The sequence below is a fragment of the Schistocerca cancellata genome, chromosome 8 (assembly GCF_023864275.1).
Source record: "Schistocerca cancellata isolate TAMUIC-IGC-003103 chromosome 8, iqSchCanc2.1, whole genome shotgun sequence".
In the NCBI taxonomy this organism is placed as follows: Eukaryota; Metazoa; Arthropoda; class Insecta; order Orthoptera; family Acrididae; genus Schistocerca; species Schistocerca cancellata.
In genome coordinates this window covers 293,527,731-293,543,442 of record NC_064633.1, presented here as the reverse complement: position 1 = coordinate 293,543,442, position 15,712 = coordinate 293,527,731, and the positions used below count along the sequence as shown (strand labels likewise).

General features: G+C 40.7%; 1 protein-coding gene and 1 long non-coding RNA gene across 2 annotated transcripts in view; both read left to right on the top strand.

Moving 5' to 3' along the window:
* The window catches only part of LOC126095236 (D-threo-3-hydroxyaspartate dehydratase-like), a 371,140-nt gene that overhangs the window by 27,703 nt on the left and 327,725 nt on the right, over window positions 1-15,712 (top strand). The window lies entirely within an intron of this gene.
* Window positions 896-1,650, top strand: LOC126095239 (uncharacterized). The gene is made up of 3 exons (XR_007521943.1): window positions 896-1,129; window positions 1,283-1,393; window positions 1,553-1,650. It is a non-coding gene; the product is annotated as an uncharacterized LOC126095239 (long non-coding RNA).

Below are 15,712 nucleotides of genomic sequence, written 5' to 3'. Positions count from 1 at the left end.
CTCGCAAATCGCGCGGCAAGTTCCTCCGTGCAAGTAAATTGCTGCAATAACTTGCTAGTGTAAACCGAGCATTAGCTAACAAACTTGCACGAGTTCTCTTTCAGCTATATAAATTAAGAAAAAAAAGTCAGCAAGAGTATGCTGCTACAATCTAATATGTACTGACAAGACCAATTGTATGAAACCATACTGAAATATTGATAATAAATAAATATTATTTTCGGCGTAAGCGTTCAATACAACAATCACACAATCTAATCTGGTCAGGACATAAGAAGACTTCACTTTTTTACGAAACGTGTTGTCCGTGGTGTTTTCAAGGCCACGGTCAGGTATATTTCTATTAATATCCAGCTCTTTTACTTTTATTTTGGCGAAATACATATACGCTGCCACACTGAGCTGCTATCAGAATCGCACGTGTCAAAACAAACGACTAGCTGACGACAGTTTAGAATCTCGAACATTCGTAAAAGTCGATAGGTGTGTTAATCGACTAAAGCGTGTTACGTCATAATGACGTCACATCATATCCAGGTTGGGTGAACTTAGCATCCACCCACAAAACGGGTTAGAACACTGTTGCAGAAACAAAGAAACAAACATGTCAAATTTAAACAGATGCAAAATCCCCAATGCCTATAATAGTTTCCACAACGAAACTTCGTCTCGAAACCTTGCAGAAAATCCAAAATCGTATGTGAAGTATGTTAGCGGCAAGAAACAATCAAAGCCTTCTCTGCGCGATAGCAATGGAGATACTAACGAAGACAGTGCTGTAGTGATGGGCTAAACTGCGATTTTCTGATATCAGTGATTTCTGTGAATGCTACTTTTGAGTATCTGTGATTCTTAACTGTGATTTGTCGCAGTTAAGAGTCGCAGTTAAGGAACATAGGTCGTGTATCCCTCCGCCACTGCTATTTCTGCGATTTCTGCTACTTCCGTGATTTCTGCTACTTCTGCGATTTCTGTGACTTCTGCTATTTCTGCTACTTCTGCGATTTCTGTGACTTCTGCTACTTCTGCGATTTCTGTGATTCCTGCGATTTCTGCGACTTACCACCGTATGAGAAAGTTACATCTGTCAACACAGAAAATTGCATCTCAACAAACCTGTCTTTGGCAAGTATGTTTTACGTTTTTTCTTCCGTTGGCTTTAATTTTGTATTAAAGAAACAACTGTGAAAATATTAATAGTGTAATTAATATGTCAGTAGCCGTACAGTACCGTAATAGTTCGTATTTAGAAAAGAATTGTAACATATTGTTATGTTCACAGGTACCTGAACTACATTTCAGTCACTCAGTAAAGTGATAACTCAAAATATCATTGTCAACAGATCTGAAGAAATTGCCACTGCGTCTTTAGACCGTTTTCGTCAGACGAGAGGTTAGTTTCTAAGCGTTTCGATGGATTTAATTACTTCAGTGAGATCGTTCTTGCAAATGTGGTATTCATTATAGCAAATATTAGCAATATACTCTGTCAATTATATTGCTAGTAATTAATGACAGCAAAAATTGTTTAATAATCCTTGTGTTTTTGCAGACACAGTTCTGACTCTGATTACTGGTTGCTGTACGTATCTATCCATATCAAGGCTGTTTTTGAGAGAGACTCGTGAAGATTCAAGACAGTTCTTAGAGGATTTGCAGTTTAAAAGTGAAATAATTGTGAAATAAGTGTGTGAATGATTAAACTGTGTTTTATTGAAGTAGTTGTGTGATTTTAAAGGAATAATAAATGTCAAATACAGTGAGTGAATAATAAAAATCTCATTTTCCACATGTTTAAGCCGCCCTATACCCATAATTTTCCGCCACTTATTGGTAAACACTTGTTGGAGAGTGACATGCCGCCCCCCCCACCTTTCTCCACAATCTTGGTGTGACACTGACCTGTAACATATCCCGAAGTCTACAATATGCATTTTGAGGCTGTTGATATGAAAGTGGGAAGTACAGATCTTCCAGTTACATCAGGAATAGCTTAAGTGCATTACTTGAAAGTAACACAGGAAAAGCTTACTTATGTAGGTGGTAGTAGTGTCAGCAAAAAGTTCTTGTGTGTGAAGTTGCCATGTAGAACACCAGGTGTAAAACTTTTCTCCCGAGTCTTGAACTGTGTCGGAACAAAAGTGAGGCATTCATATGACTGTTTTCATTTCTCTACACTTATACAGATGTGTGAGTTCTGCTGTGTTAACACTACAAAGTCCTGTAGGCATGTGGAGTATTAACCAAAACTGTCATATTGAAAGCAGAATCAAACACACTTGTTACGTTACTTGATATTTTCAGGAGAAAAAGGCAATGTTGTTTCTTATTAATATAATACATTCAGAGTCACAGCAGTATTTGACCAACCATAACTGATGCTGAATGTGCATGTCGTCATATAACATGAAGGGCTTATTTCAATAGTGGTACAAGTCCATTACCTCCACTTTTCTGTCTATAATGCGTCTGAAATTAGTGATCCAAACAAACATAAATAAAGGTTCATCTCTAGCAAGAAGCCATATGCTTGAATATTTCTGGTATCTCAAATGCAGATTTGTCAGCGCTCATTTAACTTTGCGACTCTGTATCTCAAAATGAACAAAACTGGACTTGTACCACTATTGAAATAAGCCCTTCATATGCACACACAGCACACCGAACTCGTGAGGAACAAGGCTCTCATAACGAAGTACGTACGTCGGTCAACAGATGACACTAGGAAAAGTATGTTAACTGCGCTTTTTAGTTGCTACTTGCGACTCTTAGTTGCGATTTGTCACAGAAATCGCAGTTTGACTCGGTAGCGAATAGCGTAGTATGAACTTTGCTCAACAGATGGCAGTGCTAACTGCGCTTTTTAGTTGCTACTTGCGACTCTTAGTTGCGACTTGTCACGGAAATCGCAGTTAGACGCGATACCGTACCGCAGAGATGGACGTAGTACGAACTTTGGCCAAAAGATGGCACTGTTAACCGCGCTTTCTAGTTGCTACTTGCGACTCTTAGTTGCGATTTGTCACGGAAATCGCAGTTAGACCCGATACCGTATCGAAGAGATGGACGTAGTACGAACTTTGGTCATCAGATGCCACTGTTAACCGCGCTGTTTAGTTGCTACTTGCGACTCTTAGTTGCGACTTGTCACTGAAATCGCAGAAAGCAGTGGTAATTCGAGCAATAGATGGCTCACGTCTTTGAATATGAAATACTACTTGCGACTGCTAACTGTGACTGAAATCGCAGTTAGATTCTGTAAAGTTGCTACTGTGATATCTGTGACTTCTCAGTCACTGTGATTTCTAATAGATACGCGATTTCCTGCCCACCACTACAGTGCTGCCAAAGCAGAGTTACTAATCACAGCCCTCCGAAATGCCTTCAAAAAGAAGACGAAGTACATATTCCAGAATTCTAATCGAGAACAGCTGCCAAAATGGGTAACGTAGAAGTAAATATATTCGGAGTAGTGAAGCAACTTAAATCACTTAATAAAATTAAGTCTTCTGGTCCAGACTGTATACCAATTAGGTTGATTTCGGAGTATGCTGATGCATTAGCTCCACACTTAACCTACAACCGTTCGCTCGATGAAAGATCAGTACCCAAAGACTGGAAAGTTGTACAGGTTACACCAATATTCAAGAAAGATAGTAGGAGTAGTCCACCAAATTACAGGCCCATATCGTTAACGTCGATATGGAACAGGATTTTAGAACACACATTGTAGTGGAATGCTTTGAATTACCCCGAAGAAAACAGTCTGTTGACAACACAGTCAACATGAGTTTAGAAAACATCGTTCCTCTGAAACACAAATAGCTCTTTATTCACATGAAGTGTTGAGTGCTATTGACAAGGGATTTCAGATCGATTACATATTTCTGGATTTCCGGAAGGCTTTTGACACTGTACCACACAAGAGGCACGCAGTGAAATTGCGTGCTTATGGAATATCGTCTCAGTTATGAGACTGGATTTGTGATTTCCTGTCAGAGAGGTCACAGTTCGTAGTAACTGCTGGAAAGTCATCGAGTAAAACAGAAGTGATTTGTGGCGTTGCCTAAGGTAGTGTTACAGGCCCTTTGCTGTTCCTTGTCTATGTAAACGATTTTGGAGACAATCTGAGCAGCCGTCTTCGGTTGTTTGCAGATGACGCTGTCGTTTATCGACTAATAAAGTCATCAGAAGATCAAAACAAACTGCAAAACGATTTAGAAAAGATAACTGAATGGTGCGAAAAGTGGCACGTGGCGCTAAATAATGAAAAGTGTGAGGTCATCCATATGAGTGATAAAAGGAGCTCGTTAAACTTCGGTTACACGATAAATCAATCTAACGTAAAAGCCGTGAATTCAAGTAAATATCGAGGTATTACAATTACGAACAACTTCAATTGGAAGGAACACAGAAAATGTTGTGGAGAAGGCTAAACAAAGACGTCGTTTTATTGGCAGGATAGTTAGAATATGTAACAGACCTACTGAGGAGACTGCTTACACTACACTTGGCCGTCCTCTTTTAGAATACTGCTGCACGATGTGGGATCCTTACCATATAGGACTGACAGAGTACATCAAAAAAGTTAAAAGAAAGGCAGCACGTTTTGTTTTATCGCGAAATATGGGAGAGTGTTACAGAAATGATACAGGATTTGGGCTGGAAATCATTAAAAGAAAGGCGATTTCCACTGCGACGGAATCTTCTCACGAAATTCTAATCGCCAACTTTCTCCTCCGAATGCAAAAATATTTTGTTGACACCGACCTACATAGGGAGGAATGATCACCACGATAAAATAAGGGAAATCAGAGCTCGTACGGAAAGATATAGGTGTTCATTCCTCCCATGCGCTATACGAGATTGGAATAATAGAGAATTGTGAAGGTGGTTCGATGAACCCTCTGCCAGGCACTTGAATATGATTTGCAGAATATGTAGAATCCCGTGAATGGCTATCCTGATTTAGGCTTTCCGTGATTTCCCTAAATCACTTTAGGCAAATGCCGGGATGGTTCCTTTGATAGGGCATGGGCGACTTTCTTCCCCATTCTTCCCTGATTCAATGAGACTGATGACCTTGCTGTTTGGTCTCTTCCTCCAGATCAACTCAATCATCATCAGGTGCACAGGCAATCTGATAGCCCAGGAGCTGGCATACGGCATATATCCCCTCCCCCTCTGCCAATTCTACCACAAAATTGCTCATCTGAGGTTCGCACCCAGGGACACTTGGTGGGTAGTCCCCACTGTTGCTCTGCCTGCCTCCAAATCCCATGCTCTACAAAGGATGTAGCCTGTATCATGAATAATCAATGGTTCCCTTACTAAAATGACAATAGATTCCTTAATGAGACAGTCCCAGAAGTTAGAGTTCTGTGTCAGAACCTTGTATGGTCCTAATTCATTCTGTGTAATTTCGATTGGTGATGTTCCACAATTGCCAACTTGTTGAGCTGCTACAATCTGGTGTGCTGTTGGTGTTCAAGGCACTGGTCTTAGACAGTAAGCACTGTTACACCTATTTAAGTCATGACACATTAGCAAGGGAGCTGACAGACTCTGCATATCCGTAGTCTGAGGTTGCCCCGAGCAGAAGACAGCCTTCATTTGATGTTTACAAAGAATTCACCCTATCATTCAGATAATGCGCCAAAAATGGAGTAAATACAATGGCCACATCCTCCTGAGATTCCTCCTCTGTTTCTGCTGGTTGTATAATTATTGTTGGGTGTAGGGCTCTCCTGATTTGCCACTCTGTCTAGACCCTTTTCTAGAAAAATGTTGAAGTTTGTGGTCAAGGCTCTCTGTCGGAGAGGGTGCGAACCCTGTGTACCAATGTTTTGAGCACACCGATCTTCTGATGGCAGCTGTCTGCATGTTAGTATAGGTTGGTGTGCATTTTCCTATGGTATTTTCTGTGGCTCAATGTGCATCCTCTCTGATGTTTACCAGCACATCCTATTCCACCCACTTTGACTTCCAAGGTAAAATTGATTTTCTGGTGTATGGAATTGAGACATATGTGGAAATCATTCAATTTATGTCTTCCATGTGGACATATGATTAATGTGTTGTCAGTATACAAAAGGAAACAGGTATGTTTTCATTTGACTGATTCCAGGGCTTCCACATTGAAATTCTCCACATACATATTGATAACAACTGGTGAATGTGGGCTCTTGCTACTCTTTCCATTCGTAGTAACCATTGTTGAAAAGAGTGTATCAGTGTCAAGATATGCCAAAAGGCATTGATCACCTGCGTGCCAAATTTCTGGGTAATAAGTTGCAAACATTCTTGTTAAGGAAACACGGTTGTGTTGTTTTAAACTTGACTTTCATTTATATTATTGATCTGGAAAAGTTAAAACTTATTTAATATGAAAATGAACAATATGAACATTTGATTCCAAATATGCTGATAATCATACAAGATGCAAGGAGGGGCTAATAATATAAATTACTTCTTTAATTTTAATTTTGAATGTCTGAAATTTTTTTATTTCCCAGCTGGCTGTTCCCAACCTGTCAAAGACATTTGCATCAACTTTTGTAACTTGATTCTGAACCAAAGATGCATAGCTTGTATGTAAATTATTTTCACTTCTAGTACTGTGGTTGTAAATTCATAGTTTATCCTAGAGTCACTCCTCAGATTAGCAACAAATACCAGTTGGAAATAAGTACAGGGTGTCTATTAAAGAATGTCCCAATTATAAATTTTGATACTATAAACTGTAAGCACTGTAGAGTGTCGGTTCAAGGTCACAATTAAAGAGGAACTCAAACAGTGTTAGATAAGCATGTGCGTGAGTACCACTTTGTTGTTTTCCCACTTGCAGTGACACATAGGCAAAATGGCCACTACTGAGCATGAAGTGTTTTCTGCTCTACAGTTTGCTGAGAGTGAATCTGTAATTTCAGTTCAACATGCATTTTGTTTCAAGTTTAATTGTGATCTCCTAAGTGGCAAAAATATCCACCGATTATATAGTCAATTTAAAATGAATGGATATGTGGGTTAAGGAAAAAGCAAGGGATGACAAAAGTGTCTGAAGGGAATGTTGACTGCGTCTTAGCGTGTCAGCTTTGTAGTCCTAAATAGTCTATTCAGAAAGCAAGTCTTGAACTTCAGCTGTCAAAGATGACAGTTTAGGAGGCTTTAAGAAGACATTTACACATATGCCCATACTGGTTATAGTTGGACATGGTTTAAAACCAAATGGCTATGGTGTATGTTATAACCTTGCAAATGAAGTGTTGCAGGGGGAAGGTGGCTTTCTTGATCATGTGGTGTTCAGTGGTGAGGCAACTTTTCATCTAAGTGTGAAGGTAAATACCAATAATGTTCATATCTGGAGATCAGGACATGAACCTGAACAGTATCAAAGAGATTCCCCAAAATTAAATGCTTTCTGCGCTGTGTTTCGATGTCAAGTGTACGGACCATTTATTTTCGCTGAAGCTACCGTAACAGGAGTGGCTTATCTGGATGTGTTGCAAGAACTGCTCTTTCCCATTTAAAAGCTGGACATGAAAACTTTATATGGCAACAAAATGAAGCCTCTTCCCTTTGGCATATCTTTGTACAAGACTGGTTGAAACCAAAGTCCCAGACTATTGGATTGGTCGTAATGGAGAATACGGCACATCTCTTTTCCACCAGCCTCCACATTCACCTGACCCTACACCATGTGAATTTCTGTTTTGGGGTGTTACAAAACACTGCAGAGTTGAGACACAGAATTAAAGAGGCTATTGCTTCGACTACTCAGGATGTGTTAGCTACAATGTGGTAATAATTATATTTTGGGTTGGATGTGTGCCATGTAAGTAAAGGTGCATATATTCAACATTTTTAAGAAAATAGGTTAGTTTATCTTCAACACAAGACAATGAGAGAGGTTTCTAAGTGGAATTCAGGCAAACTGAGGTTTACCGTTAATATATCCACATGTTGGGACCACCTTAGTTGTTATCCATCTGAATCACTAGGAATTTCACACATGGATTTCATTTAGATTGTGCCTACTGATCTCTGCTTCTGGTAACGATGAGACATTTTTATTTGGAATTGAAAAGAATGAGTTTTGTGAGATTAAGAGTTAATTTGTTTGCTGCGAACCAATTGTAATTCTGTCCCACTGTTCTCCTAGCAGGCTCCTGCTAGATCACAGAAAATTCGAGCACAGCAATTTTTCTTGTTTGGTTCTTGAAAAACTGAGTTTGCAATATTGTATATTGCATTTACTGTACGTAATCCTTTACCAAAGCCAAATTTATGAGATATTAAACGGTTATCACTCGATCAGTGATTCTATATTCTTTTTTGAGCTAACTCCTCAAAATAACACTGACAATATGGGAATGAGGCAATTGGGCCTATGATTGTAGGTAACTTACTTGTCTCCACTTTTTTAAATGGGTATTACTGTTGCATGATTCAGGAAATACGCTTTAACATTTCAGTGTATTACAAAGATATAAAAGGGAGGTGCTATCAAGTGAATGTAAGATTTTAGTACTTAGATTAATGAAGAAAAGACAGAATACCTGCCCATAAGTAAGAAAACCAGAAAAGATGCACCTCTGACTGTATATGGATTCAGTTTCTAGACTGTTGACCACTTCAACTACCTAGAAAGTCTTTTCGTAATAACAACAGAACAGATATAGAAATAGATGCCTGTTTATCAGCAGCGAACAAGACACTTTTTAGTTTCATCAAAATTATAAGAAAAAGATCACTTAGCAGTAACTTCAAAATCCGCTTATATCAATCGACCATTATACTTGTGATGTTATATGGATGTGAAACATTAATATTTAAAAAGAAAGATGAAGAAAAACTGTTAATATTCAAAAGAAAAGTACTAAGGAAAATTTTTGGACCTGTATAGAATGAAAATAACATGGAATGGAGAATAAGAAGAAATGAAGGATTAAGAGGGCTGTACAAACACTGTAATTACGATGCTACCCGGTCGGATACCCAAGAACTGTGCAAACCGTAACATCGTCGAAGTGCTCAAGAGGAGAAGGTTGAATTGGGCAGGCCATATAGCAAGAATGACAGGAATAGACTACCTAGAATGGCATTCAGCAGAACAATAGATGGAATGAGAGGAAGAGGGAGACCCAGAATCAGATGGTGGGATAACATTCGGGAGGACACAACAAGGATGAACAGCAGCAGCAACTGGACAAACAGCGCATTGGACGGGCAGAAGTGGAAGAGGCTCATAGAACAGGCGTATGGTTGATAAGGCCCTTGCCACATGTAAAGTAAAAAGTAAGGTTGAAATGTCACCATAGTCAATAAAGTTACTGCTTGAATTGGCAAAAAAGAACTGTGATTGCAAAGTACATACTGCCTATATAATGGATCTACATTTGGTGTTGTATTTTTTCTATCTATATGTTTTCTGTTACTTTTAGGAAGAATTCATAGAATGTAGTGGCCAGTGACTTAAAACTAGCTTCATCTGCCTCACATCTGCTGCCAACAGTTAATTGAATGTCGTTAAACTCACCAAATTTATGTATTTCATTCCTCATAGTGCTTCAAATCCTTGTAGATTTGTTCTTGACATTTTATAGTTATTGTGCATAGTGCATGAGTTTTGTCATTCTGTTGACACTGTGAAGAATTTTGCTGCTTTGCTTGTAACGCTCCTTCCAGTTTAGAGTGGAGCTAGTGCTCTGCATTAAATAAATTTCTGTTGCTGACACAAAATGTAAGCTTTCCTTTTACTCAGATTCCATTGGAATTGTCCTCAGCCTGTAATAAAATTCATAGTGCTGTCAGAATATTTTTAATAAAAGGTGAAATTCATCAGGCACATTGCCAGCAAAATTGAACTTTTGATAAACCAAGAGAAAAGAGGAATATATGGAAATAAGTCAAGTAATAAACCTAAATCCACACTTTTAAATTGACCACCATTCTAGATTCAGAGAAGTTCATCAGTTTAAATACTTTGAATTGTGCCTCAGCAGCAAAAATATCATAACACTGGATATAAAGGAGAGAATAGTCTCAGGATCAAGGTGACTGTACACTCTAAGCAGTCCATTCAAAAGTAAAGCTTTGTCAGTCATGATGAAGATGAAGACATATAATACCATCATCTGCCCAATAATACTGTATGTTTTGGAAAGCTGCATGCTTACTGTGCGCGCGGGCTCTTCTTCCCTTGGTGGCACATTTGAGTGTGAATGTATAGTACGAGAGGACTTACTGTCCTCCTCTTGTTTCCACTCACAATAACTAGACGGAACAAGTTGTATGGTATAAGTGTTTATTACATTAAACGTTACAACTTGCACAGGCACCGCGCCAACTGCGGCTCCTGGCGTAGCTGGGAGACATACACGCCCGTCCGCTACGGGGTCTCACAGCTATCTGCTCGGCCGTTACAACGGCTAATCCTACCTGCGCGCACAAAGGACCTGGGAGGTCCACTTCCGCACGTAGGTTGCAAATTCTTCCAACAGGGAGCAGACTATACTTGACAGTCTGACCTGTCCAGTTTGAAGCTGCCACTAGATGGCAGTTGGAGTGAGTAGCCGAGTCCAAACATACTCCCACTCTGAAATGAGTTTCTCATTTTACAAATAACCAACATTTTAACAAACAACAAAAGCAAAACAAGTGAACAATAAAAATATAGCTAGACACAATGTCAATGCACATAAAACATGAATGCACTAACATTTTTACAAATAACCAAAATTTTAACAAACAACAACACCAAAACAAGTAAACAATAAAAATATAACAAGGTACAAGATCAATGCACATAAAACATGAATACATTAACATTTTTTACAAATAACCAACACCATTGTCAAGCTGCATGTGAAACACGATGGGTACTAACATGCAGGACACAAAACAATAAAGTATTAATGTTATACTGCATAAAAACATGAAATCAATACTAACAGCAGTTAGTCCACAAGAAACATCCACAGCTTCCCAAGCTGATTTTATGAATTATGAGGTTATTCCAGTAAATGGCAATTTGGCAGTGGCTCTGTATCATATACCACTACACAGATCTGAGGGATCACTTAACTGATTCACTGCTTAGGTAGGGGACACAATTTTGCTATAGGCCTCTTAATCTGCCCATTAGCAGTTTTTACCATTACCACACGCACACACTTATCAGGACCGGGAAACAGCTGGTCAATGACACCCAGCCTCCACACCAAGGGAGGCAAATTATCCTCCTTGACCAGCACATGATCGCCGACCTGGGGTTGCCATGCTCCTTCCGACGTCCATTTTTTGCGTTGCTGCAGATCATGTATGTATTCTGTGGACCACCTCTTCCAAAAGGACTGATGCAACTGCTGCATAAGTTGCCCTCTGTACAACCTGTTGGCGGGAACCTCAAGGACAGAGGGTTCAGGATGAGCACAAAGGGGCTGTCCGATTAGGAAATGGCCAGGAGTGAGAGCAGCAGGAGAATAGGAGAATCTAGGTCATCAGAGAGAAGACACAACGGCCTTGAATTCAAGCATGCTTCTATCTGAATTAACACAGTAGTCAGTTCTTCGAATGACAGCACTGCATTGCCGAGGACACTTTTGAGATGCGACTTCATGCATTTGATTCCTGCCTCCCAGAGTCCACCAAAGTGAGGGGCACGAGGTGGAGTGAACCTCCAACTGATTCCCTCTGAGGTCGAAAATTCACTACACCTTCAACAGTAACATCGTTGGAGAGAAAACGTTTAAGTTCATTGTCTGCACCTACAAATGTGGTGCCATTGTCACTGTACATGTGAGAAGGTTTACTTTTAAACCTCCTCTCAAGATGCGCCAGTCTCTGAGAGGCTTGTTGTCATGATTCGCCTAATGATTTACAGTCAGGTTTCACTGGTAGTCGAACCACAAATCTCCCTTCTTCATCTCGTGCCGTGTGGCGCTGAAAGTGTGCCTCACATATTTTATCCTGCTTACTTATCGTTTTCGTAGACAGTTCCTCTAACTCCCAAAACCTTTGCAATTTGGCATCTAAATTGTTACCTCTAACAAAGCACGACGTCACTGTAGAACGAGCCACGTTGCATGAAGCTGAAGGCATCCTACCAGACAAAATCCAGCCAAATCTTGTTTCGACCAGTGAAGGATGACTTGGTTTCGCCAGCCTTTCCTTACAAACAACGTCAAAGAAAACCTCAGCACCAAGAATTAAATCTACTGTGGCAGGCTTGTTGAATTCTGGATCGGCGAGTGGAAGATTACATGGGACACTCCAGGGCCTTGTGTCTATCATGCTCGCCGGTAGGTCACTAGTGACATGATTTACGATAGCACAAGTGTTTCTGATATGAAAGTCGTTGAGCCTCGACGACAGTTCAACATCACAAGTGTGAGGCACTGAGGCTGCAAAGGCGTTGTTTATACCCTTCACAGGAAACGAATGTTTACTTCGTTTCAGTTTTAATTTCTCTGCCATGCCCTTAGATATAAAAGATATCTGACTCGCACTATCTAGCAGAACTCTGCAAACCTGCTGTCTACCCAAGCTGTCTTTAATGTTGACAACAGCTGTTGGTAACAAAACATTACAATGGATGTTTGCCTTCCCGTTCATAGCTTGATGGGCCAAGGAATGGCCTCCTGGTTCACTATTCTGCCCATTCCTTGGTTCAGCAGGCTTGTGGAGCAGTATGTTGTGCCTCCCTTTACAGGTCTTACAAGGAGAAATCCTGCATTTAGTAGAGAAATGACCAGAGCGGATGCACAAAAAACAAAGCTTATTTTTTGTCACATATGCCCTTCGCTCATCGACATTTAGTGCTTGAAACCCTTTGCATTTAGTGATAGTATGAGGTTCACTACAAAATTTACATGATTCCTCAGCATCAGCATTAGCGAGATGAGCCCTCCTCACATGTCTTGTTTGACTTAAATTATTGGCATTTCCTTGCGAATCCCTTGAGGTGTTATCCCTGAACCTGATCAACTCAAGGGCCTGACATTTTGTTTCCAAAAAATCTATCAGTTGATTTAATGTGGTGAATGTTGACCCAGACATCTTTACCTCCCACTCATGACGATCTGTGGGTCGCATACTGGACAGAATCTCTTCCGAAAGAATAACTTCATGAAGTGGAACATCAGGTTTGAGAGCTTCTAAGGCCTTCAAATGGCTGCATAGGTGATTATTTAGTTGCCTATAATCGCTCGCTGCGCCATGGCCGACTGTAGGCAAGGCCAACAAAGCCTTAGCATGTCTGGCTGCAATTATTTTTGGGTTATTATACCACTGCGTAATAAGTCCCCAGGCTATTGATAGATTTCCTGCTGTGGCAGGTATATGTTTCAAAAGGTCCTTAGCTTCACCTCGCAAAGACGAATTAAGGTAATGAAGTTTTTGAACGTCATCAATTGAATTGTTATTCATAATGAGACTCAAAAACGTATCCCTGTATGATGACCACTTAAGGTAGTCACCTTCAAAATTTGGCAAGTTAATAGCGGGTAGTTTCAAAGAACTGACACTGCCTGATGGATTCGAGCCCAAAGGCTGCGGAAGCTGGGTGTACCTCTTCATTGAACCCTTGATAGTGGATTCAACAAAGTCCCACGAATCCTCGAATTCTGCCCTGTCCTTACTATGATCTGCTGATTCGTCTTCAATTTCCAGCCATGTTTGAGATGATTCAAAATCAGTCTGAATCCGAGTCAATCGACTTAATTTTGATTCCAACATTTCGATGCTGGCACTGTCTGCAAACTGCACAAAGCTCGCTAAGCGCGCGAGAGCGGCCTTTGCTACACCTCTCTGCTTGACTAATTTTGTTTTCTCTGAGGGCTCCATTTTAGTACCAGGAAGATGATAGTAGGAAGCCAACAGTTGCACTTACCACGCTGCAGCGGCAGTACGGACAGGAACAGCAGCGGCGTCACGGGCACTGGCAGCTGGCGTGGCAGGCGCTGCAGTCTCCGACGGCGCGAAGTTTCGGTGAGAGCAGGACGTGACGTCAGCGATGATGCTGGCACCGACGCGTTTCTGTGCCTCTCGCGTTTGAATTAGAGACACATTAAATGTTCACAAATATGTCCCCGATCGCCGTTGTTAAGGCTGTTATTGTCGAAGTCCCAAACAGGCCTTGGAACACTCGATAGCAGTCAACAACGAAACCGATAACGTGTGCAGCTCACACGTGGGTTTTTATAAGTTCACAAATACCGGAACATAAATCCGCGCGAACGTACATTCCGCGTGGTCACTATCCGGCCCGGAGGACCAAAAAATGTGCGCGCGGGCTCTTCTTCCCTTGGTGGCACATTTGAGTGTGAATGTATAGTACGAGAGGACTTACTGTCCTCCCCTTGTTTCACTCACAATAACTAGACGGAACAAGTTGTATGGTATAAGTGTTTATTACATTAAACGTTACAACTTGCACAGGCAGCGCGCCAACTGCGGCTCCTGGCTTAGCTGGGAGGCATACACGCCCGTCCGCTACGGGGTCTCACAGCTACCTGCTCGGCCGTGACAACGGCTAATCCTACCTGCGCGCAAAGGACCTGGGAGGTCCACTTCCGCACGTAGGTTGCAAATTCTTCCAACAGGAAGCAGACTATACTGGACAGTCTGACCTGTCCAGTTTGAAGCTGCCACTAGATGGCAGTTGGAGTGAGTAGCCGAGTCCAAACACTTACCAAGAAAGAATGAGAAAAACTGAATGTTTTCAAAAGAAAAGTGATGAGAAAAATATCGGAATCTGGGTTGGTGAATGACATCTGAAGAGTATGAAAGAGTACTGAAATTTATCAGCTAATGAAGCAACCCACTATTATCCACAAATTAAAAAGTAGGAGTCTGCAGTGGGCTGGGCATGTGGCGGGAATGGAAACCAACAGAATTCCTAAGAAGTCAATTGAGGACACACTCCAAGCAGCAACACCATTGGGTCAACTTCACACACGGTGCAAAGATGACATGGAAAGGATGCCGCAGCATTAGGAATTCTCACAGGATGGAGAGAGACAGCGAGGGACAGAAGAAGAGGGAAGCAGATTATTGATGCAGCATGTGGTCTACAGGGCCTGGGATTGCTGAAAAGAAGAAGAAGAAATTCCTCAGCTATACTTGACCTTAACAGATTCGTTCCTGTAAATTAATCTGTAGAGCAGGCTTTCCCAAACTGCATTCCTTGGAGCACTGGTGTTTTGTGGGAAGTGAATGATGACTGTTTGATTGATTTTATTTCGAATTCCATAGGTCCAGCTGTGCTGGGTTCACGAGGATGTGGAGTGAGTCAGTATTTTACAAATACAATATGATAATCTTGTTGCATATACAGACATTTGAGTAAATAATTATATAAAAATTTATACAGTAAATTCTTTGAGCAGCAATACAGAAAAAGACAATACATATTTTCTTAGAATCATTAAAGCACTACGGAGAACAAATACAGAGCACACACAGATACTGATCTCAAGTTAACTAACATTCTTAGTGGCATTATGTCAACTCGTATTATATTGTCACTTAGAGGAAGGTGAAAGCAGATGAATGACGCACACTAAATTCCTTAATGAAGGTTTATTCAGCACTTGCACATACAAGAGCGCAGAGCGAACTGCCTCTGGCCAGAACACATACAGTATATATACAACTACAGAACATTCCGGTACAATGATTCTTGCCATTTGTGGATTTGTTCCAATTCAGG